The 9306-nt window shown below is 46.3% G+C and overlaps 1 protein-coding gene across 7 annotated transcripts in view; it reads left to right on the top strand.

Moving 5' to 3' along the window:
* The window catches only part of fhit (fragile histidine triad diadenosine triphosphatase), a 153093-nt gene that overhangs the window by 33353 nt on the left and 110434 nt on the right, over window positions 1-9306 (top strand). The window contains exon 1 of one of the 7 annotated variants that reach the window (XM_081705677.1): window positions 2673-2797. The exons of the other annotated variants lie outside the window; for them this stretch is intronic. The gene's annotated coding sequence lies outside the window, so the exon portion shown is untranslated. Of the gene's footprint in view, window positions 1-2672; window positions 2798-9306 lie in introns of those variants that run through there. 7 annotated transcript variants of the gene reach the window in all.

Below are 9306 nucleotides of genomic sequence, written 5' to 3'. Positions count from 1 at the left end.
TCTCATTGAGAACTTCCGTAGCTCATGCTAACAGTGGAAGGTGTCACGCGGCCAGATGCTCATTTTCAGACTTTCTGATCCCAGTCGGTTTTGCGTACGTTCAAGCTCCGATGGACGTTCGTGAGAGAGATCTTGGAGCACATCACTCCACCCAGGAGTGACGGCACCTTCCAACCCTTAATAACACACTGAGCCCTGACTGGGATCCATAGGACTCCTGCGGAAACGGTTTCCCCTACATGAAGAGCAGCGTGGTTCTCTGATGATGATGATGCTGCCTTTGATTTTCTTTCTCCTGGGATTCTTTTTGTGTCTTTTGTGATCATGAAATTCCTTAGCGCGCAGCCTCACCGCGCTGAGTGACTCATTCTCACATCAGAAGATGAAACTTCATGATCCACTTTTTGTCAGATGACAAAATGCTTCACTTTCCTTCCATTAAACCTGATTTCCCAGTTGTTTTTAAGGTTTTTTTTTTTTTTTAAGTGTGACCTCTTTTTAATGGAGAAAAATATTACTCCCACCTACATACTCACCCACACATGTGATACAAAAACATTTCCCATAATGCATCCCAGAGCAATCCCTCCCACCAAAAAAACCCACTTATTTATTTTAAATGACCCAGCAAATCAAGGTTAAAAACCACCACATCAATCTCTAACATATTCCATAGCATCCTCATTTTACCAGTGACATGAATTTCGAGCTACATTAATGCCGTTCAGTTTCCTGTTAATTTCTCTGTTGAATCCTAATCGGATTGTTAACGTGAACTCTAAATCCTTCAAATAGAAATGCCATTACGGTTTTCCAGGGTACCAATTATCGCCCTACACGTGACATGGCAAACAAAAATTCCATTCCACGCGCAGTATGGAGCGAAAAGCAGGATGTGGGGCTATTCTGTTTAATCAGCGCGGTGAGCTTTATTAATCCAAGCCTCGCTTGCATTCCCTCTGGGAAGGCCGGTCACTTTATTAAAACATGTTTGTGTTTTCTCACCTCAAAATATTTTGTGTTGAATATAAATGTGTTTTAATTATATAGCCACGGGCCACTGCTGTGGTCAGCTGGCCAAATGAAAAACACTTCCTGCCTAATGTTTGTGTTTTGCATCGGGGGCGGAAACCTGCCGGATGGCGTGTTGGTGTAATTGCACGTTTCTTTTTGCATGTCAGAAGAGCGCGTTAGACAGGTAAGGATTATCGGGAGTCATTACGGCAGAACTGACGGTCTCCTGACTCCTGTTACTGTCACCATCGACTCTCTCCGAGCTCTGAGAGTTTCTCCTTCCTACCGAGACAGAATTCCAGAGGCAAGGCCCTAGTGTTCAAATCCACTGGAATTGTTGCACTTGTCTTCAGGACCTTCTGGCCTTCGAAAGGGGATTTGGCAACTGACTGCACCAGTGGGAATGACTGGGATTAACAGCATAGCGGGGAAAACAAAGATCTGCTTGCCTCAGTCTCCATGATCATAATACCTGTACACTGCAGTATGCTGCAGAAATGTTTGGACAGTGTAACCATGTCTATAGAGGAAGTCCCTGTTTGAATTAGTCTGATTATAGACTAACCTGTCTATGGAGCAAGTCTCTGTTTGTATTAGACTGATTATAGACTAACGTGTCTATGGAGGAAGTCTCTGTTTGAATTGGTCTGATTATAGACTAATGTGTCTATGGAGGAAGTCTCTGTTTGAATTGGTCTGATTATAGACTAACCTGTCTATGGAGGATGTCTGTATTAGACTGATTATAGACTAACGTATCTATGGAAGAAGTCTCTGTTTGAATTAGTCTGATTATAGACTAACCTGTCTATGGAGGAAGTCTCTGTTTGTATTAGACTGATTATAGACTAACGTGTCTATGGAGGACATCTCTGTTTGAATTAGTCTGATTATAGACTAACCTGTCTATGGAGGACGTCTGTATTAGACTGATTATAGACCAACGTATCTATGGAAGAAGTCTCTGTTTGAATTAGTCTGATTATAGACTAACCTGTCTATGGAGGAAGTCTCTGTTTGTATTAGACTGATTATAGACTAACGTGTCTATGGAGGACATCTCTGTTTGAATTAGTCTGTTTATAGACTAACCTGTCTATGGAGGACGTCTCTGTTTGAATTAGTCTGATTATAGACTAACCTGTCTATGGAGGACGTCTCTGTTTGAATTAGTCTGATTATAGACTAACCTGTCTATGGAGGACATCTCTGTTTGAATTAGTCTGATTATAGACTAACCTGTCTATGGAGGACGTCTCTGTATTAGACTGATTATAGACTAACGTGTCTATGGAGGAAGTCCCTGTTTGAATTGGTCTGATTATAGACTAACGTGTCTATGGAGGAAGTCTCTGTTTGAATTAGACTGATTATAGACTAACCTGTCTACGGAGGACGTCTCTGAATTAGACTGATTATAGACTAACGTGTCTATGGAGGACGTCCCTGTTTGAACCAGTGTGTCTACAGCCCTGTCTGGGAATGGTTGGATGCCTGCAGTCCGAGTCTTCAGTTGCTCTGCCACTAGTTCATACGGATGTCTAAATCCGATTTATTAATCCACTAGCTTTTGTCATCTTCACCATGGTAACAGAAGGTACCCGCCCCCCCACCCAGCCAAAATCATTTTTGCCGCAGCCATTTTACAGAGTGGGCTGGCAAAGGCGCAGTGTAGCGGATTTCTTTCACCAGGATTTCTTTCCCGACGTGTTTTGTGAACTCTTGAGCTGTCTCCCAACGTAGCCGGGCTGTCCATGAAAGTGGGACGTCTTTGCCAGAACAGGTTGGTTATGGAATCAGACGGGGTCTGCGGGGACATGCTGTCTGACTCTCATATGTGCACTTTGCTCGTTAACATCTGAAACATCAGCTTTGAAAAGAGTCAACTGTGGGTTTCCCATTTGGGTTTGGTTTTAATCAAAATTTGTTCACACTATGTAAATTGCCTTTTCTTTTTTGGAAAGGCCGGTTTTAATTCCGCCCTTCTTTATTTTTCCGCGGTTGGCGCCAGATTACTGCTGAGGCAGGTGCCAGGCAGGACGTGTGAAGATGAACATGCCTTGCTGTTAGTCGAGTGACGTACCATAGGCTTATCCATCCCAGTAGGGTGGTGTTGAACAGAGAGCTACAGTCAGACGTAGTGAGGGCTGTGTATTAACACACGGCCGAACGCACACAGCGCACAGCTGGTGTTCTCTCCCTTGGCCTGTAGGAGCATTTCCTATAAGTGTGTATGAAGTGTGTCAGCTCACCAGTCTAAGATAACGGGCTCTAAATTAGCATAGCCTTACCTGCGTGTTAACGTAAGCCGAACTGTTATTTTCTAACGTTATCTTTTGTTTACTGTTTTCCCATTGGATCATCATGAAAGCGCATACAGATTTCCAAGGGTTCGTGGGTGCCAGCACCGATAATGTGATAATGTGTCAGGCGACAACTTCAGTGTTGATGACCCTGCTGATCAAATTTATATGGAGGCTGGTGTAACCTCTAACCCCACCCCTACCCTCCCACAATGGATCACAGAAAGACACCTTTCTCTGAATGAAATTCTGTAAAAAAAAAAAAAAAAAAAATCTTTTGTTGGTTTCTCCATGGTTAATAACAATAACAAAAGAAAATATCTTTATCCAATAAACAATAAAACATTTATCCAAAGCAGGAGACTGCACTGCATCAGTTCATTGCTATAGTCACTTGGTACTGATGGGGTAAAACATTTTTGTGGCGTATTTTTAAAAGGCGAAAATGTCTCCACGTTGGCAGATTTGCCTTGTGTTTTCCGTGGAAGTGTAGCGTGGGAGTTAATTGTTGTTAGAGCGGCTGTGTGTCAGAGGTTCCCGACACGCCCCATCCTTAGCGCCGCCGAGTGACTGACTGTCATTTTAACGACTTTGATGAGCTGCGTCTCTGAGTAGCGGCAGTCTCTTCTCTCCAGCACATTAGAGAGGTCACAGCTGATATAACGGCTCCGGGTCCTGCCGCCGTGCTGCGGCGCACCCCACCGCTTCGTCTCCACCGCCTCTTTTATCCGGTCACCCCCCGTACCCACGGTGCCGTCTTAACCTGAAAGAATGGCGGTGTCCGTGTTGGTCTCCTATAAACGAGGTGCAGGACGATTAATTCGTGTTAATAATGGAACGAACCAGACTGGGCGAGGGGAGACCGTCGCACGGCCTGATTAACGTTCCTCACGAGCGAGCGCACGGACGGTAACGTCCGAGTCTCGATTGTGGCAGACGGCACACGGTTTGCCTTCCGATGCACTGGGGGGTGCCGGGGTGGAGACGCAGCTCCGATGTGTGTTTGCTGATGGCTGTAGGAAACAAGGGAGGAAAAAAGGAGCCACTGATTGGAGGATTGTTTTTGACCTGGTGACATCAGGAGCTTGAGCCAGGCCTCAAATTCAGCTGTAATAGTTGGAGAAAAAAGTGAAGTAGCTGTGAAATCCCCCCCCCCCCAGGAGGTTGAGAAACGGCCCTCATTAGCGGGCGCTTTGCGACCCCGGCCGCCTCTGTGCGGCTCCCCAGACAAACCCGGCTTCCTGCTACCTTCATAATTGCTTAGTCAATTTCACCTTGAGTTCACTGAGTCCCTGCCACATTTCTTCTTCACCCCTCCCCCCCGTCCCTGGTCATTGGCATCGCGGCGCTTTAATTGGCTGCAGCAGTACCCCGTCTGTCCTCTCGGTGCCTCACCCTGAACCGCGGGCTGTGGGGGCCAGGGGGCCAGGGCCCCACGGCACTCCCTCAAATTGAAATGCACCGCTCGCCCTCTAACCTTTGGAGCGGGTGGTGGGTGGTGTGTTGGGGGGAGGTAGAAAAATTACTTCCACCAGCTTGTGCTCACGGAAGGGTTAAGTGTGCCTTCTAACACTATTAGTGACCCCCCCCCCCCCCCCCACCGAACGATTTTCGTTGTACAGGTTAGCATGCGGAAGTATTCCGACCTGGTCCGAGAGGCTTGGGTTGGGCCAGAGAAGTGTTGGTGTGCGATGAGCTCGATGTGTATCTACTGGCGTTTTGCATATTCAGACAGCGCCGGAGTGACTAGCCTACGAGAAGACCTAGTGTCATTTACAGAGCTATTTGGCTCCAGGCTGCAGGCCGCATACTTCACACAGCCAGTGGAACGGTCATTAACGGAGCCCTGATTAGTTTTTTTCTTGCGTACTCTGACTAATATTTATCCTGAATGTAGGCAGAGAAATAAAAACCACTTTACATTTCTGTGTTTTGATTGTGTGTGTGTTTGTACATTCACATACACGTTCTCACACACACACAAACGTCTGATAATTGCCTTTTTTATGTCTAGATTTATTATCCTCTAGATGGATTGTTAAGAGCAGAGGAAGCTTTTTTCATGATTCTGCCATTACCCAGAGCACTTACGGATTTTTGAGGAATTCTTGCGCTCGTACGTAATACAGAAGCGCCTTGATGGGAACGAGGTCACGACTTGTCCTCCCCGGCTCACCCCGGCCTATTAACAGTGGCTGGGGATCCGGTCCCGGGCAGATCTAGGGCTGGAGCCTATCGTAAGGTATTGCACTGCATGCATCAGGTCTTATATTATTAATCCAAGCAGAAGGCTGTTGTTGAAACACTGTGTTGCCTTCTGTCTCCTCTTCTGTCACCACGCTTGCTGCTTAGGGCTGACGGTTTGGGCACATCGTCCTCTCTTTCTCTCCCTGTCTGTTCGTCCCGTGTTTAGTGGCTTGGCTCTATGCACTAGGCAGTGGGAGAATCATTTGGTCCACTGCACTGGCGAGAGGCAACTTCTCAGGAGGCTCCCGGACTTGACAGACAACACCATCCCGGTGCCCACGCGGGCTATTTTCAGTGCGTTGCTGTAATTCCATCTCCAGCCGTTCCATGTCCTGTTCGGGAGCACACGGCTCTCGTCACGAGACCTTTTTTCGAAGACATCGGTGGCCACATGGACATGACGTGGGCAGGTGATGTGAGGAAAATGCACTTCAGTGCAAACATGTCCACCGTGTGCCGATGATGGTCAGTTTATCGGCCCCTTTGTTAGTTTATTAACAAACAATTAAACAACATGACCCATCTTTATACTCTTCAGACATTTCATTGCTTTTGAGTGTCTGCCGAGCAAATTAAGCAAAAAACCTGGGGTGAAGGATACATGTAGTTTTCATAATATATTTTTATTTCATATGTGTGCTCCATGATCAGGTTTCTTTCCCCAACCTGGAATAACGTTGTCAGTTAGTGCTTGTCCTGTGTCTAACCCTAACCCTGTGTCTCTGTGGCCAAACTAGTGTATTGTGGATGGTGAGGTGATGGTGGCCCAGTTTGGCTCCCAGTTGATAAACTTGTTGTTCACTCACTTTCTCGACAATAAACCAAATTGTTCTGTGAATTCGGTGGATTGGGCAAGAGGACTCTTGAGCCTGGATTTACAGAACATATCATTTGCATGTGAAATCTTGAATGTGTTGGTATATCGGGCAACTTGGCATTAATCAACATCTCAGACTGTGTTAGTCTGTCATTCATGCTGCAAGACATGTAAACACCAATCAGCCATAACATTAAAACCACCTGCGTTATATCGTCTCGGTCAGCCTCCTGCTGCAATATACCGCTCTGATCTTTTGAGACATGGACTCCCATCTCTCTCTCTCTCTCTATATATATATATAATGTGTGTGTGTGAGTGATTTTTATATATATATATATATATATATATATATATATATATAAATGTGTGAGTGATTATATGTGTGTATGTAATTTAGGGCATGTCGCCGCACGTCTTCAACGCTATATAAACGACTCTGTTGATTTCTCACTTTCTTTTATAAAGTACCTTCTGAAAGCAGGAGAGCTCGGTGACCTCAGTTACTTTCGCCTAGAAGCTGATATGGCATCAAAGAAAATGTATAACTAACTAGAACTTTCCATATCACCATTTTTAAAATGCCTTTTTTTTTGATGAGGGCATTGAACAATTAATGTGGAGTTGAAGGTTGCCTTTGAACGGGAGGTGGAGACAACCGTGTGAGGCTCTGGACTTTAAGGCCGTGCTGATAGCGGTCCAGATCGTGCCCCCCCCCCCCAGTTAACTTAATAAGGTTATTATTGCCTATTGGAGAGGGAATGTGTGTGTACGGATATCCATATGTATTGGTGCGCCAGCGAAAAAATGGGGGTCGATATATCGACGAGCTCTGAGTTATGGCTGGTTTAAATGAACGCTAGTTTCCAGGTCTATTTGTTTAGGTGAAAGGACTTGTGGGAGAGCCAGAGCAGTTTTTCAGATCTGCTCCTTTACTTGGCCTTCCAGTGTTTGTCACGTTTTGTCAGGGCAGCTGTAAAGTGGGTCCCTTTCACCTCACTGCTGCGTTTTGCATTTCTAATTCTGGCCTCCTGTTCTCTGAAACGCAAACGGCAGGCGTGACGGCCGTGGCGAGATCTTTGAAAAAAGCAAAAAAAGCAAGCTGCATCTCACACACACACACACACACACACACACACACACACACACACACAGATTTTAGTGCTTTAGTATTACAGCTGTTTGTTTTTGTTTGTTTTTGTGTGGCGGCTTTTGCTGATTAATTTGAGGCCATGCTTATCCTGACGTAAAGCACATAACCGTTAGAGCCAGTCTGATAGGACAGATGTGATGTATTAGAGTGCCTAAGAGAGGTGGGTTAACCGCGCCCCTCCACCAACCACAGGGACAGTAAGGTGCAATTTCTAGCACTTGGGGGGGGGGGGGGGGGGGGGGGGGGAGTTTCACATGGAAGGGTGGAGTGGAGAGGGTGAGGGTCAGGGAGACTGAGAGTAAATACTCCTACCATTTGTAGGCAAAAAGGAGGTTCACATTTTGCCCTGATATTGATTTGGTTTGAAGCATTCATTTGTGGGTGGAATTAAGATATCGATAGTAACCATTTATTGGATATAACAAAATTGATCAAAAGGGGATGTGTGGCACTTTTACAAGAGGGGTTTTGTTTGTTTTGTCTCGTCTTTTTACTGGTGGCACTCTGGCTATAGTGTTTAAATGCTTGCTCTCTTTTTAGCTGGGCCGATATCTTTCTCTCTCTCTCTCTCTCTCTCTCTCTCTCACACACACACTCACACTCTCTCTTTAATACACTTTGTTATGCCCGTCTTGCTGCACTATGTTGTGCTTCAAACACTAGTGCTTATTTAGAACGCTGGGTCCCTGCCCTGCTCCTGGAGACGCACCGCGTCACCGAACAAGTTCACGGCCACCCTTAAATTGGAACAGCCGGATTCTGGACTGAGGTCCATGCGAGTATCTGGAGTATCTGGCTATGTGTACCGAAACCTGCTGTCTGCTTTTGCAGAGCGAGCTGGCTGCCCTTGGGTTAGGTTATTCACATTAACCCCCAAAGGAAACGCTGGTTGAGAGAACTGAGGATGTGTGTTGCAGTCCGACTTCAAAGCCAGTTAAAGCCAACAAGAGAGCCCCCCCCCCCACGTGTTGGTGGTCTTCACGCCGATGATATAACGCATATCGTTGGAGCAAGATAGGGAAATGCTGGGCTTACAGATAGACTAGCGACGAGAGCTAGTCAGAGTAGCAGTCATGTTGTCATGGATCACACGCCACGTTTCCCCATTCACTACTCTCCCACGTTCACTGATTATGACCTGAGATTGCAGTAGGAAAATAATCATCAATTCACGTGTCTCTTATGAAGTATCACATCCCGCCAAATCAAATAGGCCATGTGTCGGCCACATATGCTACATCTCAAGTGTCGCCATCTGAACGCGAGCGCAGGCGCGCGCACACGTGCGCGTGAGCGCATACCCGCAGCCAGGGTGTTAATCCATTTTTGTGATGAAGGAGCCGCCGCACGGCTGTTGTCGCGGATCCGTTAGCTATGACGAATGGCCCTCGGCCCGTACGCGAGAACTGAATTTTTCACCGGCTACATCTCTCCTGCGCCTGTTCCGGCTCCCTGACTCTGCTCCCATAGAAATGTATGTAATATCCCAGAAGCCCTCAATCACTCGAAAAGGTCAAAGTGACAAAATAATCAATGGGCCGTCGGGGACTCCTTAAGAGAGCCTCAGAGGCCAGGAAACGACTGCTCGGCCATCGGCTTAATGTTCTCGGAGCTCGTTTCGCTGGCCTGTGTCCTCCGCTGTCTGTCCACCACGTTTTATTTCCTGTCTGATTCTGTATTGATGTGAGCTTTCGTCTTCATAATTTAGCTACAAAACCAAACCGGATCGCTGATGGACATTGCTAATGTTAAGCACACCCAAACCCAATCTG

This window comes from Electrophorus electricus, chromosome 22 (genome assembly GCF_041902795.1).
Source record: "Electrophorus electricus isolate QZ-2024a chromosome 22, ASM4190279v1, whole genome shotgun sequence".
NCBI lineage: Eukaryota > Metazoa > Chordata > Actinopteri > Gymnotiformes > Gymnotidae > Electrophorus > Electrophorus electricus.
Note: the sequence above shows the minus strand (reverse complement) of the source record. Positions and strands in the feature narration are given on the sequence as shown.